Source organism: Pleurodeles waltl, chromosome 5, assembly GCF_031143425.1.
Source record: "Pleurodeles waltl isolate 20211129_DDA chromosome 5, aPleWal1.hap1.20221129, whole genome shotgun sequence".
NCBI classification, from domain to species: Eukaryota; Metazoa; Chordata; class Amphibia; order Caudata; family Salamandridae; genus Pleurodeles; species Pleurodeles waltl.
In genome coordinates, this window is record NC_090444.1 from 774614187 (window position 1) to 774627274 (window position 13088).

The following is a 13088-nucleotide window of genomic DNA, read 5'->3' on the forward strand; positions in this document are numbered from 1 at the left end:
ACTTCTCCCTTGGTCTAAACCTCCTGTAAAGTCTCATGACTGTCTGCGCTCTTACTTCCCTCCTACCTTCCAAAGTGTCTGATCAAGCTAAACACATAAGGTTATGTGAGATGCAGGGAGAACCACAATTCTGAAGCCTCCAGCTCTGGCTCCAAGCTAGAATTCTGGGGGAGGAATACAGCAGGCATCTGGACAGAATCCAACCACTCTATCTCCACCCCATTACTGCAGATCTGCAAAGGGGGCCGCAATCAGAGCTTCATTTACAAAGGTCATGTTTTCAGTCAAATTAAGTTGCAAACAAATATTTCAGGAATCACAGGGGGAACCTGCACATTTTCAGTAGAGTATAGTTGTATGCTTAAAATGTGAAGCCATATTCAACCTTACATGCAAAGGTCTATTTCCAAAGACAACAGTCAGGCCTACAAAGAGAGTCCTACTACCATATCAAGTCATCACCTGATGTAAGTACAGAAGTTAGGTCAAAAGCTGTATTCAATTCATACAGTTCAGCCTTTCTAGGACATGCTGTTAACTATACTCAGAACCAAACGTTTTCGTTTCTGATGGCTACTGCTTTTAAGGTGCAGTAATCAATGAAGGGAATATCGGAGCAACTATATTAAATAGATCTGAGTGATTTTTAAGGAGACTGCGAAGAAAACAGCAAAACCATTGTGCTCATACATACGTTCATGAAACCATGGTTTGCTGTTCTGCTGGCAGATAGGCTTCCTAAAAAATATTTGCGAGCTTCTGGGCCAGATGGCCTTGGTTCTTTAGCAGTTTAGAACTAGTCCTGAGGGGAGCATGGCTGGTCAGTCGACATAAAAGATATTCTCCATGGGAGATTTTGCCAATGGGTAATCATGAACTAACCAGCACCAGAGAGAAAGAAAATGAGTTACTTACGTGACACTGTAGTTCTCCAGTATTGGTGTCTATATTCACATGCTTGAATAATTCACCGTCATCAAAGTGAGAGTCCCACGGTACACTAATAAAGCAGTGTCATTATCATATGATATAATGGCAATGAAGATTCGCTTTAATAGCCAATCTAAGTCTTTTTAAAAGAAGGACCAAACTTCAGGCAATAGCATCAAGAGAGGCTGAGTCCCTCAGATTCTCAAGCACTAGTGGGAATAATAATAATACAGAGGTATAAGGAAGCCTCTCAGGAGAGGAGGGTGGGTCACCTGTGAATCTATGAAGTATACAAATACTGGAGTACTACAGTTACAGGTAAGTAACTCATTTTCTTCTCCAGTATTGCATCTTTTATTGATTCAAAAGTCTGAATCAGAATAACAAAAAGTTACTGTATTTGTTTACCTCATAGTATTAGCACAAGTAGCGGGTGGTGGGTAGAAAATATATACATTGCAAATATATATATATAACACAACAAATCAAAATTTGCACAACTACATAAGCAAACACATGAAACCAAAAGAGGCTCACCTTATTGAATTAAGTGTACAGCCTGTCCAACTGCTGCATCACTGCACTCCAACAAATCTAAGCAAAATGCTGCATGAATGTATGCACACTCTTCCAAGTCAAAGCAAGATATATTTTCTCCAGGTGCAAAACAAAGCAGTTGAGGTAAAAACTGCCCTAATTTAGTGAGCCCAGGTTTTGGCTGTGAGTGGCTTTCCAGGGTTTAAGTGGCAGAACTGGATTTCAGCTGAGATCCATTGAGCGATGGTTGCTTTCGTGACTGGAGCACTCTTACAAGTGTGTCCATGGAAGACTTACAGTTGGCTTCTCTTGAATTTTTAGAGCAATGTAAGTAGAATTTTAGAGATCTCTTGATGTCAAGCAAATGAATAGATCTTTCGGCTGGTGATGTTGAAATTGAGAAGAAAGTGTACAATATTATAGGTTCACGGAGGTTAAAATCCAAAGGGACCTTTGGAATAAATTTGTCAATTGGTTCTGAGAATTATCAAATTGTGTGTGAAGCGCAACAAATTGTGTGTGAGGTGCAAGAAGGGTTCACACCCTATATCTCATTTTCCCTTCTAGTTGACGTGAGCACTAATAAGAATGCAAACTTCCATGTGAGAAATTTGAGGTCTGTTCTCTGCATGGGTTCAAATGGACTCTTAAAGAGTTGAGACAGAACTATGCTCAGGTGCCAGTCCAGGGGAGGAGGCGGCCTTACTGGAGGAAAAACTCTGAACAATCCTTTCATGAACTGTTTGATGATTCAGCTTGATCACAATGAGAGATTGTGAGTAGCGTCTATATCTTGATATTGCTGCAAGCTGCACATTCACAGATGCAGGCAGCAACCCTGAATGAGCTAGCAAGAGGTGATAGTGTTGTATCTACTCAGGTGATGCTTTTAGAGGATGTATGATTGGTTTCTGGCACCATAGGTAGAAATGTTTCCATTTCAGCTTATGTGTTTTTATTGTGGCTTCATTCCTTGCCTTTGCAAGAATATTCCTGCAGTCCTAAAGAATATTCAGATCACTGAATTCATGGAATTCAGAAGCCATGCGCATAAATGGAGATAAGCCAGGTCTGAATGAAGGACCTAGCCTTGGTTTATCATCAACAGTGCTTGGGATGTTTGTAGGTGAATGTGGTTGAATTCCGATAATAGGAGACGCTCCGCAAACCAATAGTGTCTGGGCCACCTGGGGGCTATTAGAATCATGAAATACCGCTCCGATCTTTCTGAGAACTTTTGGTGTTAGAGGTATCAGTGGAAAGTATAGGCATTGATTGCCAACCATCCGTTCGAAAAGGCATTCCCACATGATCCTTGATGTGGATGCCTACCTGCATAGAACTGGCACCTGCGGTTCTCGTGTGCTGCAATGAGATTTAGTGCTGGTTTGTCCCAGAGAGAGAAGATCCTGTTTAGCGCCAAATGATCAAGCTCCCATTCGTGAAAGCTGTTCCTGGTCCTGTTTAGCATGTCTGCTAAGACATTGCTTGTCCTGGAAACGTTTTCAGCCTGAAGAGCTATCCTGTGTGTTAGCCAGCTCCGGATTCCCTGAGCTTCCTTGGACAACCCCAGAGATCTTGTGCCCTCTTGTTTGTTCAGGTGGTGCATGCTGGCGGTATGGTCCATACACACTAACACAGGAGACCCTGCTATCTTTGGCACAAAAGCTTGGAGACTGAAACAGATGGTGTTGCGCTCCAGGCAATTGATATGTATGCTCTCCTGGAGCAGAGACCACTTTCCTTGAATTTGCAGATGCCCACCCCAACCCTGTACGAGGCATCAGTAATTATTACAAAGCTGAGTATTTAAGGTAAGAGTGTGAGGTACTCTGACAGGAGGGAGGTATGGGACCACCAGACTAGTCCTTCCATCATACCTGGTGTGATCTTCACCAGGTCCTTCGAATAATCCTTTTGTTTGAATCCATTGTTTGTGTAGCTGTTTCTGTAAGTGTCTCATTTTCAGACATGAAAGAGGGATCAGATTGATCACTGAGGACACCATGCCCAAAAGCTATTTGTACAGACACACTGAAACAGCCTTTTTTCTGGATAGTTTGAGAGCCAGATCCATGAGCCTTTGTTGCCTGTCCCAGAAACATATCTAGTGTTGCACCCAGGAACATTATCTTCTTGGATGGAGTCGTTGATTTTTGATAATTTACAGGGAGTCCTAGTTTGTGAAACCACTTTAGGCAAGTCTCTGTGGCCTTGGACGCTTGAGGTGCTTTGATCAACCAGTTGTCAAAGGAGGGAATACATGAGGACTGTCTTTGCTGACAGAAGCTGCCATAGGGGCTAGCCATTTGGTAAAAATGCTGGGAACTGAAGTGTAGGTGTTTGTGATGGATGGGCGATGTGGAAGTATGCATCCTGTAAATCCATAGTAGTCATGTGGTCTCCGCAGTTTAGGATATGCAGGTTGTTGGAGAGGGCAACCATGCGAAAGGCTTGTTTCCTTAAATACATGTTTAATTTCCGGAGGTCTAGGATGGGTTGCCATTCCCATGTTTTCTTCTGTATGAGTAGAAAACGAGAATAGAAGCTGAATCCTTGTGGAGAATGTGGGACTTTCTCTATGGCACTTTTGCTTCTGAAGGAGATGGAGAGGAGGTGGGTTCCCTCGTTTTGGTGGAGTGTTGGGCGTAATCTGGGTGAACTGTAACGTGTGGCCATATGTGATGAGATCCAGGACCCATTTGTCTGATGCTATGTTCTGCCATAGGTGAGAAGATTTTTAAATGTTTGCTCCCAGAGAATGTTGTGCAGTAGGGGGAGTAACCAGCATGCAACGTTGGAACTGTTTTCAGCCAGTGTCTCTTGCCTGCCTTCTCCTTGGTTGTTACTTGGAGTAGGCTGCCGTTGGCTGATAAATCTGATACCTCTGGTATTCTCCTTCATACAAATAAGTGCCTCTTCTGCAGGCCCACTAACAGGTGTTTTCTGAAATTGTAATGTGCCCAAAGATCTTGCGGTGTTCAGTGTCAGCCTTGATTGCTTACAGGGCCTTGTCATCGTGCTTGCCAAACAGAGCATCGCCATTGTGCGTCATATCTAATACTTTTAGTTGCACCTCAGGTCTAAGTGTTGTGGTCTTCAATTAACCTTGGCGTTTAAGGACCGCTGATCCTGCCAGTTGTCAGAATTCCACTGAAGCTATATCTACGGTTTCCGATGAGGAACTTTCTCCCTCCTGTAGAATCTTTTATTTATTTATTTTTTTACATTTTTTAAAACATTTGCCCTGTTGTCTTCCAGCAGAAATTCCACGTATGTGGCGATGTCTGACCACATCTGATGGTCATACCTGCCTGGTGTATTTCCAGTGAATTGGCCACCCAAACATTAGTACTGGATATAGTTTAGAACCTCTTCCCACTGTTATTGAGGTGTCAGTTGTGCTCATCAGGCGGGGTTGAGATTGGTGTGGAAGAGTTCTCTGAACAACAGTGAGCTGCCTGTGTCGACCGAGTCTGGTTTAGAGTGTTCACCAGAGATGGTGGGGAGTCTTCAGGCGCGTTGTACTTCTTTTTTTTTTTTAAATCCTGGTAGAACTGCTGTGTTTGTGGCAGGGTTTTTCAGGATTTTAATTCCTTCCTCCCAGATATAATCAACATTTGGAATAGCTCTCACAGCCTTGCTTTTTCAAATCAAAGAAAACAATCCAATTGCTTGACTGTTATTGGAGGTTAGAAGCATTTGGTCGCTCTTTCCATAAAGGTATGGAAACCACAAACATCATCTGGTGAGGAATCCAGGGATTGCTGTGCTGGAGGTGAAGGTGTCGGTACTAAATAATCGTCCAATCTATTGGATACACATTGAGTATTCTCTATCATCATCCATGGAGGTCGGGTCGTCCCAAGGAAGCATGGCAATATTTGACACGGGGTCATTCTTGGAGTGGCAGCATTGGAAGATGATGTTGACTTTGCAGGCTTAGGAAAGCATTTGTAGTAATCTTGCAACATTAGCTGTAGGTCTTGTACTAGAGCCACAGGAACCTGAACCACGCCCTCTGAAGCAAAGTAGAGAAATTGGACCACATGTATCTAGGCTTCTCTACATATTGCTGTCTGTCATGGACATGCTCATATTAACCCACTTCATCCTTGAAATTAAGTTCTGATGGACTATGCAGTATCTTTGTTTTTTGTTGATGACAACAGTGTTATTGCCGTTGTTTGTATTGTCGAGGTTGACGAGGTCTAGGTCGACTGGGCTGGCATCGTAGACAAGGGGGTGTTGTCATCGTAGAAGGTGTTGTTGGCGGTGTGGATGTCACTGCCAACAAGGTTGTCATCGACGAGGCCGTCATCGGCCAGTCCGTAGTCAACGAGGCAGTAATAGTCAACGTGGTTGTGGTCGTCAACGTCATTGTTGACTATGATTTTGACTGCAGTTTAGCCATCGATGGCTCACTGTCAGTTTATGTTTCACCATGACTGGTTCTGAAGAGGATTTCGCTGATGTAATGCTAGAGCTAAATAGGGAGCTGAAGACTCTGATCTTGCCTCTGTGGAGGTTTTTTTCCTTTCTCTCTCTATGAGAAATGCCTTTTGAAGAGTCATGATGAATCATCTGGAGACTCTTGGCGCAACCTCTTCCTTTTGACCTCTCCTGTGAGGTGATGGAATCCTTGCTGTCCTACTCATCAGAAATGACAGATGTCTTAGATTTAAGGTTCTGTAGCCACAATAATAGCCTCCCCACTCTATCCGTAGGAGTTATAGAGAAAAAGGATAGACACATTTTTAAAGCTCTTAACCTTGTGGGCAGGATGAAGATAGTAGATACACTCCTACTGTCTTCAGAGTGTAACCTCTCCTTTTTTCTGTTGTTCTAACGTTAGTGATAGCTGTAGAAACCAAGCACAGCTCAAGAAGACTCCCTTTCACACAATGTGGGGTACAACATCTGAGTGACTCAGCCTCTCTTGGTAGTATTCTAGAAGTTGGTATCACCGGGTTGGATGAAGTTTTCTACTTATTTTAAAATTATATAGCTGGGTTATTAAAGTTATTGTTGATTTGCCATTACATTCTATGATAATGAAACGTACTGCTTTGCTGTGGTAGCATGGGACTCCCACTTCAACGATGGAGACTGATTGAAGCTTGTGAATCTATGAAAGATCGAATACTGGAGAACTACAGAACGATTGTTAAGCGATGGGGAGCAGAACCTTGCATCTCATTTGAGGCGTTACGGAGGACACAACCACAAAACTTACTGAATCAACAGTCTTTCCTCCCCTACATTATCGCAACTAGTGGAGTTTGACAGAGGTTGTTAAATTGGACTTCCTGTAACTCAAAAATGCCAGTCTCATGCAAGCAATCCACACTGAGTTCAGGATTGGCGCTGCTTTGATTACAATCCTCCTTGTGCCGCAACATGGGTGAGCTTTGTGGAGATCTTCCTACCAAATAAATGATGCATGCACAGATCAGAGGTGAAGTGGGCCCAGCCTTCGAAAATCCCCAACAGCCAAAGATGCAATGGATTCATGCTGGACACAGGTGCACTTAAAGGGTCAAAGAGAACTGGACAGGTTAGAAGGCAGCAGTGCTTAATTTCGAAAAGAATGAGCGCTGGTACCTAAATTCTGCTAAGAAGGCCGCAGCCAATGCTATTAAATGTCAGCACCCCGAATACTAAGACTGCAAAGTCTTTTATCCACCTTAGCTCTCTTACCCACTGCCTGAAACTTCCCACCCATATATCTCAAACTTACGGGTTGCTGCTTTCTCCCTTTGTGATGATATTTCTGTCTTTTAATTCCTCTTTCTTTCTCCTTTGTCTGCTTTTTCCTGTCTTGCGCTTAGGGTATGTTTAATGTGAAGAAATAAATGCTGACCTCCAAAAATGAGTGCCGGTGTCCCCCACTGGCTCAAATTATTCACTGTAAGGCTGGCTGTAGGATGCCTGGATGATGGCGCGGGAAAGAGATACCCACAGTGAATAGACAATAAGAGTCTTGGTTCAGGCAGAGGAAATGAATGTAGGTGAGAAGATACTAATGAGTATGAGGTGTCCTAGATTGTGTTTAATCTGGATGCTGCTTCACCTAGTGGACAAGAAAACCTCTTGGCTTGGCACAAACACAAATGGGAGTATCCGCTACAAGACTAAAAAAAAACAAGGGCAATGTTAACGTGCCATAGAGAATGAGGCACTCACCTGAACCTGCTCCTCATCTGGGAGAGTGAATAATCTCCTTCACCTGACCCTGTCCTTCAGGCCTCGAAAAAAAAAAAAGATGTTACCAGACCTTTAGGTCTAGTCACTTGAATAATCTACTCGACCTAACTGTAACATGCTTAAGCATAAACTTGTCTCAAAGTGTGTGATCCTAGCAAAATATTTTATTTCACTGTTGCCTTTTTCTTCATTATCACATACAAGAGCACTTTAAATATGTGAGTTCAGCATGTCTGCTGTACAAAGAACACTTTTGTTTGGTTTCGTTCCATGTATAATAGCAATCTAGCCCACACACATGACCCCTGACTTGTCACTTAATTCACAAATAGCATTGTCATTGGGGTGGGGGAAGAAATGTTTCTCAGTTCATATTTAAAAACGTACGTAATAAATATATCATTAAAACATGATACGGTAGCAAGCTGTCAGTTACAGACATATTTTCAATTGAAATGGGCACAAACTTTCCCATTGACATGCAATTTTACTGATAAAACTACATACAAACGAGAAAGTGTGAAAATCAGGTTTCAGCAAATAGTTATCATTTGCACATCACGAAGTAAAGTATTCTAATTTGTTTTGATCTTATTAAAGTCTTTGTTTCCATCTCACTTAGAAATACAACAACCATTGACAAAGCCAATAGGTTTCGTCTATGCAAGTTTGAGTGGAATTGTCAATGTTTTTTGACATGCTGCACAACAGCAGACTGCTTTGCAACACTGCTTAAAGCAAAGGAAAAAAAGGCTAACACTTGGCCTGCGCGGACCGTGTAATAGTACTTTTTAAAATATTTAAGCCAAGGGTATGAAAAGAGAGAAGGGGCCAACCTAGTGACGTGCGTGAGAATCTGTTTTTGGGAGGGAGGTGGTTTGGGAGAGCATCACAGAATGTATGAGGCAGCCAGCTCCCACGTTTGGCCATGGCTGTGTTTGGCCCATTTAAAGCACTGCCCACCACTGCCATCGTCCAGAATCTCCTAGGGGTGCAGTAACTGCACACGAACAGTAAGCCACAGTATGGAGTGCAGTGATTAGCAGGTCACAATTACAGCACCAGAAAAGTTTCAGAGCATGGAAAGGGGCCAACGTGCATTTTTTTTTAACTCGCTCCGAGATGCAAATTTGCACTATTTACCTTCATGACATGCCCCAGTTTTTATGTGGTAAAAAAAAGTCGCAGGCAAAGCCCAACGGTGCGTGCATTTTGCACCGAGAAGTAATACTGATTATGGCACAAACCAGAGTTTGCACCTAAATCTAGATTCACGTAAAACTAACAAAGAGGAGTTTAGACATACTTCAGCTGCAGTGCTGCACTATGTAAGTCTCATCATTCATTCATGCATTCAATTAAGATGTGGAAAACTGGCACCCATAACACCTCTTCCTGGACAAATTTCGATGTTTTTAAAAACTGCAAATCAAATGTGTGCTTTCCTCGATGTACAAAAAGCTTCCAAGTAACGGGGTAGGATATGCAAATCAAATGAATAAGGAATTACCTTAAAAAAAAAAATATTAAAAAAAAATTCTGCTACAGCACTTCTGGTACCTATACCGTTGCAATTACCCCCTTCCCTATCCCCACCTGTGCGCACCACAGTGTCCATACCAGAGTCCCTGAGCAACCAGCCCTATACTAGCTGCAGTGCCAGAAGACACTTGCTGAGAGATAGCACCCAATAACAAGAAACAGCAGGTGGGGGTGTTTGGAGGGGGGGGGGGGGAAGGGACAGCACAAGGGCGCACCAACGCTCTGAACAACGGACAGTGGGAGGAGAGCTGGGGGTTGACAAGCAATATGAGAGGAGGCAGAGGAGCGAGATGGACTGCAGACACCTGCTCTCTTCTAGAGTGCAAATCTAAAAGTTAAACTGAAATTACCTGCAGGAGCCTGTGGCCAGTGGAACGACACTGGCCACAGAAAGCTGTACTCGGTCCATGCTCCACGAAAGGGACACAGAGAAGCTCCAAAAGGAGGCTGAGGCGAAGAGGAGGTTCTGACCAATAAAAAGAAAGCAAACGAGTGACGTTGGTGCCAACCAATGGTAAGTGTTGGTAAGTAATGGGCAGGCTTCAAGCCCGTTTTAAGCTTTTACATTTGTTAACAATAGGTTATGATGAGCACGCATGCATGTTCAGGCAAAACCTAAAAAAGTGCTTTCCAAACAAATAAAATATATTTTAAAATATTTGTGCAGTTCATTTACAAGCTATTTAAGTTTTAGATTACTACCTAGGCCCAGCTACATAATGGTAACTGCGAACTTGGTCATGTTTGGTATCAAACATGTCTGAATCATACCGCAATACGGTTGCCAGTATTGGTTGTATGATTCCATGCACTCTGGGGGCTCCTTGGAGGACCCCCAGCATTGCTCCTACCAGCTTGCAGGGTTTTCCCGGGCAGCCTGTGCTGCTGCCATCCTACAGACAGATTTTTGCCCTCCTGCTGCTTGAGCATCTCAAGCCCAGGTAGGCAGAACAAAGGATTTCCTTTGGGAGAGGGAGGCAAAACCCTCTCCCTTTGGAAACAGGTGTTGCCGGGCTTGGGAGGGTAGCCTCCTCAAGCCACTTATGCTTTTAAGGGCACATTTGGTGCCCTCCTCGCATAAAGTGGCTTATACCAGTCCAGCAACCACCTGTCCCTGCTTTGGCACGAAGCTGGACAATGGAAAGGGGAGTTACCACTCCCCTGTCCATCACCATTCCAGGGGTGGTGCTCAGAGCTCCTCCACCTGGCCAGTTGACCCTGCCATCTTGTATCCAAGGTGGGCAGAGGCCTGTTGGAACATCTGAGTGGGCGGTCAGGCAGGTGATGTCACAGCCCCCTCCAGATAGGTGATCACCCTGCTAGGTGACCAGTCCCCTTTATAGGGCTATATTTGGCCTCCATCCTGGGTGGGTCCTCAGATTGGACGTGCAAGATTCCACCAGGACTCCTCTGCCATAGTTTACTTCATCTTCTAGCCACTGGAATCACAACTGGACTTTATAGGAACCTGCAGCTCCCGCAACGATTTCGCTCTGCAACACTGTTTCTCTGGTTCCTTCCAGCAACTGCAACATTTCCCCGGCTGTGCATCCTCTAAGGGCAGCAAGTCTTCAGTCTGCACCAAGAAGCAAGAAGGAATCTCCCTTGGAGTGAAGGAGTCACTCCCGTGCAGGCAACAGGTGCATCGACGACCAGCTGCGTGAATCCTCTCTCCTGCAACTCTGCGTGGATCCTACAACACAGGTGGTGGTCTGGAGTGGTCCCCTCAGTCCCCTCTGCCAGTTGTCCAACTTGGGAGGTGCTGAGTCTTTGCCTCTCCTTGTTGGTCGGGAACCCTGTGCACGGCGACTCTTGCAGCTGCCAAGGCTTGTTGGCTCTTCTTCCAGGGTATCCTGAGATGCTGTGTAGCCCCGGCCTCTAGCATGCCACTCTGCAAAGCACAATCTCCAACCGGCTGCTCCTGCTACGTGGGGTGCCTCTCTGGGTGTGCTGAGTGGGCTTCACTGTGATGCCTGCTGTCTGTGAGTTGCCCGTGGGAACTACATCCACGACTTTTAGCTCTCCTGACTGCTGGGGGTCACCTGGGACTCCCCTCCATGGGTTGAGTTCCCCCGGACCTTCCTGGTCCCCAGCAACTCTGCAAATCTTCTCTTGCAACTCTTGCCTTTGCCAAGGCTTATTGGTGGTTTTTTCACACGATTGTTGGACCGCAACTCTTCTTCCAATGTGGGACATCCTTTGCATCACTTTTAGAACTCCTCTCCTGCTCCTGTGTTGCATAGCCAACTCCTGGTCTCCACCGTCGACCGGATCCTGCATCTCCGAAAGGGTGGATAGTGCCTCCTGCCCCACCCGGACACTCCAACTGGAACTCGACTTGGTCCCCTTCATTTGCAGCTCCTCCTTTGTCAGGATCCATCTTCTGTTTCTTGCAGCCTTTTGTGGGTCTTGCACATTCCTTTCACAAAGTTTATCTGTGGGCTTGGGGAAAAACCAGGGACTTACGTTTCCTCTCCTGGTCATTGGGGGCACTCTGGTACTTACATTTTGGGGTCCCTAGTTCCTCCAGCTCCCCTCTACAGATTCCGCTCACATGAGTTGGGTCCATCATTTGCATTCCATTTTTTTCAGTATATGGTTTGGGCTCATCCTAGTGACACTATTGTCTATTTTTATTGCACTGTTTTCCATTACGTTCTATGCTCATTCCTGGCAAATAAGGTGTATATAATAGTGTGTTTACTCACCTGCTAGTAGAATATGTCCTATACAGTATTTTTATTATTTGTGTTACCATAATAAAGTAACTTTTTTTGTAACACTGTGTGGTTCTTTCATGTGTGTAAGTGCTGTGTGACTATACTGGTATTGCATAAGCTTTGCAGGTCTCCTAGATAAGTCTTGTCTGCTCATCCACAGCTACCTCTAGAGAGCCCTGGCTTCCTAGACATTGTCTACATTTCACCAATAAGGGGATACCTAGCCTGGTATAAGGTGGTAACACCATACACCAGGCCAGCTTCCTACAACATATTACTAAGATAATGTCATTAAAGCAAGTGAGTGAAGTCCAGGTGGAGTGTCCACGGGTGTTCGCACAGACTGTGTGACGATCAGATGAATGCATTGCTGCAGCTTCCAAAGGGATATATCCAATGGGGAATTACAGTGACGTGCAGTGCTTTGGGTTTATGCAAATTGAAGGCTGGAATCATAATTACAGTTCAGGATTTTCCAGGAGGTCAAGCATATATCCTATGAAAAAAATACATAATCTATGTCTCTTTAGCTTACGCTAAACATCAGGCTGAAATGAAACATGAAAGGCAGTACCATGAGGAAGAATCACACTGCAGTCATACAGTGAGACACTGGTGGTTTACCAATGATGTGGCGGTAGAAAGCCATCTATGTTATAACTGCTATTTAGGTAACAATACTCTTCAAGGGCACAATGTAATTAAGGTAATGCTGGCAAATATGTGAGGATGGTGGAGACCATACACAACCGTTTGAGCTTACTGCTTTGTTCCTATGCCCAGAAATGTATTTTTTTTCAGCTTATGGCTGCCATTTCACCCTACCACCAACATTATTCAATGATGTGACTCAGTGAGTACAGCTGTATCCTGAGCATTCTCCTAAACAGTTCAAGGCATGCAAATAAGCCAAGGGCCAGGACTGCTACAGAATTAAAGATCAGATCAGAGCCATTTCGGACGGGCCTTGTGGAGTAGCAGTCAGAGAAGCCAACAGTGATTTTTTTTTTTTATATCTATATATTCAAGAGGACTCTGTAGTCAAAGTGGTGATTTGAGTTTAAATGTACTGGCACTGTAAAACTGGGCGAGGATGAACTTAACTCAAAGAACGATCTCTGGAGAACACTATTACTGCAATTGACAGGGTTC

General features: G+C 44.2%; 1 protein-coding gene across 4 annotated transcripts in view; it reads right to left on the bottom strand.

Annotated features, from left to right (window-relative positions):
- KAT14 (lysine acetyltransferase 14) overlaps positions 1-13088 on the bottom strand; it is a 395910-nt gene that overhangs the window by 367606 nt on the left and 15216 nt on the right. The gene's annotated exons all lie outside the window — the stretch shown is intronic.